This window comes from Pinus tabuliformis, chromosome 8 (assembly GCF_031772625.1).
Source record: "Pinus tabuliformis cultivar Carrire ecotype Pingquan chromosome 8, CPIR1, whole genome shotgun sequence".
Taxonomy (NCBI): domain Eukaryota; kingdom Viridiplantae; phylum Streptophyta; class Pinopsida; order Pinales; family Pinaceae; genus Pinus; species Pinus tabuliformis.
In genome coordinates this window covers 1,340,096,075-1,340,100,955 of record NC_142294.1, presented here as the reverse complement: position 1 = coordinate 1,340,100,955, position 4,881 = coordinate 1,340,096,075, and positions in this window count along the sequence as shown.

The following is a 4,881-nucleotide window of genomic DNA, read 5'->3' as shown; positions in this document are numbered from 1 at the left end:
GTCGACTTCCATATTGTAGTGATAATATCAAGTTTGATGAGACAAAGACTCTAGATGAAACCATAAAAAAAGCCAACCATCTTTTTGAATAGAGAAAAAATAAGCCAATGATCCAAAAGTCTTGGGATGAGAAGAAGAAGAAGGATAAGATGGAGAAAATAAGGAAATGGTACAAGCCCTTATTTTTCAAGAATAATTCCCAACCAAATCAACAATGAAAACCCACACACGGTGAGAAAAATAAATCATACTCATTGGGAAGGAGTTCAAGGTATCCACCCATTAAGTATTAGGTTGTGAGGGAGACCACATATTTAAGGACTAGCTTAACAAGATGCCAAAATTATAATAGTGCATTATGTTTAGGGAGCTGATACAACAGATAACATGGGTAGTAGTACATAGAATTTGTGTAGGCTTGGAAAATGGCTAATAATCAAACACACATAATAGAATTTCAGAGGCAATATTAATAACAATCTCATAACAATTTTAATTGATCATAGAGATAGCCATATTTATGTTGACACAAAACTTGTTAAAATATTTAATTTGAAAAATACCAAGCATGGAAAGTCTTGGTTGGTCCAACGAGCTATATGGGAAAATAAGCTCGCAAAAGAGTGTCTAGTAGACATGAATGGTGTGGGAAATAAATCATATTTGAATATCATTCCTTTGGGGTCATATGATTAACTCATAACTATGCATTGGTTGGAAAATTATTATGTTACCATAGAATACTATAACAAGGAATTAACTTTCCTTGGTGAAAATGAGTGATAGAGGAAAGGACAAAGAATTCCAATATCTGTTTCCATAAGGGAAATATCGAAAATTCAAATGAGCAAAATTTACGTAAAGGGATGTTAGATTAATGCAACCCATATGGAAAATATTGCCAAGGATAAGATACCAAATATTGAGTATTATCTAGTGATAAAAGAATATGAGGATGTTTTTGGTGATATTATAGGGTTGAAATATAAAACAAATATCATCTTTTCAATTTCCTTGATGACTAGATCTCCCTCAATTTCCAAAACATGATATAGAATGAGCACACATGAACCTAAAGATTTATAAATACAACATGAAGAAATTATGAAGAAGGGATACATATCACCAAGTGTGTCACCTTAGGGTGCCTTTTTCATTTTGACAAGAAGAAGGATTGTACATTAATATTATGCGTATACTTTGAGTAGTTGAACAAAATGGAAATAAATAATAAGTATCCTTTACGAAGGATAAATGACATGTTTAACTAAGGGAGAGGAGCTAATGTGTTCACAAAAATTGATTTCAGGTGTGGATACCATCAAGTTCACATTAATGAGGAGGACATTAGCAAGACATCCTTAAAAACCCAATATGTTCACTGTGATTTTGGTATGGTGCCATTTGTTTTATTGACTCGCACTAGCTCTTTTCATGTCCAGGATGAATGGAATTTTCAGAGAATTATAGGTCAAGTTTGTCATAGAATTTTTAGATTACATCCTTGTATATTGAAATTAAAAGGAGGAACAAAAGAAACATTTGAGGGTGGTATTATAGGTTCTTATAGAGCATAAACTCTATGCCAAAATGAGTAAGTTTTCCTTCTACCAAAAGAAAAATCATTTTGGGTCACGTCATCTTAGAAAAGGGAATAACTATGAACCCAGAGAAGATCAAATATTTTAGTGAGTGGATAATTCCTATAAGGTTGGTATTTTATGGGATTCAAAAATATTACAAAAATTTCATTGAGGCTTTCTCAAAGATAGCACATACAATCACCTGTTTGCAAAAGAAGAGAATAAAGATTGAATGGACTCAAGATTGTAATAGGGTGTTCCAACATTCGAAAATAATTTTTTTAAGTGCATAAGTTCTTTATATCAATTATCCAGATGAGAAATTCATTATATGCATTGGTGCATGCAAGAAAACTCTTGTTGTAAATCCTCATGGAAAATGGGCATGTAATATGCTTTGAGTCTAGAAAAATGAAAGATCGTGAGAGGAACAATGTTACTCATAATTTGGATATGGCAGCGATAGTTGACACTCTCAAGATGTGGAGACTCTACCTCGTGGGTAAGAGAATTGAGCCTATAACAAACCATAATGTTCTAAGGCATTTTTTTGGAAAAGAAACTTTAAATGAAATGCAAATCAGGTGGCTATAATTTCTAGATGAATATGAAATTGGAATCAAACACATAGAAGGGAACAAGAACAAGATGGTATATAATGTCAATAGAAGGGTTCATGAGGTACATGCTAGAACTACCAATGTATGCAAGTATGATTTAAAATTTTGAATTCTAGAGGCTAGAAATAGAGATAAGAAGAATGTACAAATTAAAGAGAAACTAATAGAATAATTTGTAGCTTAAGTACAAAGACTATGAGTTGAGTGAGGATGGAGTTCTCATGTACAAACCCATAAATTAAATATCAAATCCGTAAGATCTTAAAATAGTATTCGTGAATGAGATGCATAGTCGACCCTATGTTGGACATCCAAGGTACCACAAGACTATATCAATTTTCAAAAATCAATACTATTGGTCAAGTATGAAAAGGGAAGTGGTTAATTATATAGCTAGGTGTGGACTACTTCATCCTATATTGATGCTTGAGTGGAAGTGAGGTTGTTTCTATTGGCATTATTGCGAAAATAACTAGGACAAGGCAACATGATTCCATTATGGTGGTGGTAGATAGAATTAATAAGGTTACCCATTTTATTTTAGTGAAGTTAGTACACAAGGTAGCCAAGATTGCGAAGGTATTCATGAGGGAAATTTCCATACTACATGGAGTACCTAAAACAATCATTTTAGACATCGGTTCTAAGTTCACTTCCAACTTTTGGAAGGGTTTGCTCAAAGGATTTGTGACCGTTTTAAATTTCAGCACAAAAAATCCACCAAAAATCAAATGGAAAAACTAAGAGGGCCAATCAAGTGATTACATGTGTTTAAGATGTATATGATGGAAAAAGAATCAAAATGGGAAGAATATTTATACTTGGTAAAGTTTACATGTAACAATGGATATCAAGCATATTCTAAGATGAGTACATTTGATTTGATGCTTTGTATGGTTCAAGTTGCACCATGCCTATGACTTTGGATAATACAATGGATAAGTCCATTATTGGGATAGAATTTCTCAGGGAAATCGAAGAGAAAGTGGTAAAAATTAAGTAAAACTTGAGGGTTTCTCATGATAGGTAGAAAATCTATGCATAGAAGGGTTGAATAGAAAAGGAATTAAGAATGGGAGAACATCTATTCCTACAAGTGAAATCCATATGGGTTCATTAAAAATGGGAAGCTACTAAAACTTGGAAACCAATTTTTGTGGACCATTTGAGATCCTAGAAAGAGTTATCCTAGTTGAATAATAGCTTGCATGGGTTGCATCCATGCATATTCATGATTTATTTCAAGTTTTTTTATTTAAAAAATATGTGTCTGATGATAATCATGTAATTGATTGGAATAAGATTCAAGTGCATACTAAAGAAGACTTTCAGGGAACTCTAGAATAAGGCCATAGGGATGGAAAAGTTCTAATAGAGCTATCATATCCTTAAGGATTCTACATGAGAATTGGAGGAGGTTATGTGGGAGTCATACCCACACTTATTTTGGTTATACATATGTATATGATGCACGAAGGATATTACATAAATAACGGGGAGGGGACTATAACACCTTCAAAATGAACCCTATGTTGTATTTGTACATATTTATAATAGGTTGATGAGCCAGGTTGAGTTGGATATGTGTGCCCATGTGTATATACTTGTTTTTGGTCCTATGTTCCTAGAATTATATGTTTCTGGGCTAGAATTCATATGTGATTAAGGCTAACAAGCCTAAAAATGTAATATGCAAATCATACCTGTGTTAATAAAATTCACCACTGCTACAAATTGATTCAAACACAAGAGATGGGGGATAGGATGACAAAAGAGGGAAAACTGAAGGGGTGGAAGCATAACATGGTTCCTATGCCATTAAAAGAAAATTATATTCCAAATGTGACTTTATGAAGATATCCCAAATTTATGAAGACATGATATAAGCCTAAGCCCAAAAAGTAAGGGAGAGGTGGTATGCGTGAGTTCCAAGTGAAGGCGATGAGTTCCTAATGTGATGCTTGGAAAAAATATCACATGTATATATATATATTTTTTCCTTCCATCAGTATTCCTATAATTCCATGCTCATTTGACCATCATTTATTATTTATACCTTGTTAGCTCACCCCTCGGTTAATGTTAGTTCACCTATGATTCATTGTTGGTTCATTACTAGTCCATTGCTAGTGCATTGTTGGTTTATGAATCATATTTCAGGGTAAGTGAGCATGCATAACTATTGATCCATATGACTAGGTATACCATTTTGAATTTCTTGGTGGAATTCTACAGTCTAATGCTCCTTGTTCATCTTGGGTAAGGTTGGATCTTCTAGGGGGATTTGGTTGGGTAGAATTTCATAGTGTGAGACCTAATGGGTACTTGAAGGACTCATGAGGGTAGCTATAAATCCTATAGCTCTAGTACTTTGACACTACTTATTTGGTCTATGCTTGAAACCTAAGGAGAGTAGAGGCACAACCCAATAAATTGCAGACGTAGAGAAAGTGGTCCACTACCTCGACTTATGTAGGCTACGTGATGCAAGACAATAGTTAGAGGGGCTACGAAAGTTGGTAATTGGCCTTATATTTGCTTGGTACTATCCATATGATTATATTTGGATTTTGGTGAGCCTTTTCCCATGTGGAGTTATAGCTCATTCTTAGGGTTGAACCATTCTAAAGATTTGTATTATGGCCTATGGTTGGGTGGAGCATTTGAGTTCTACATCT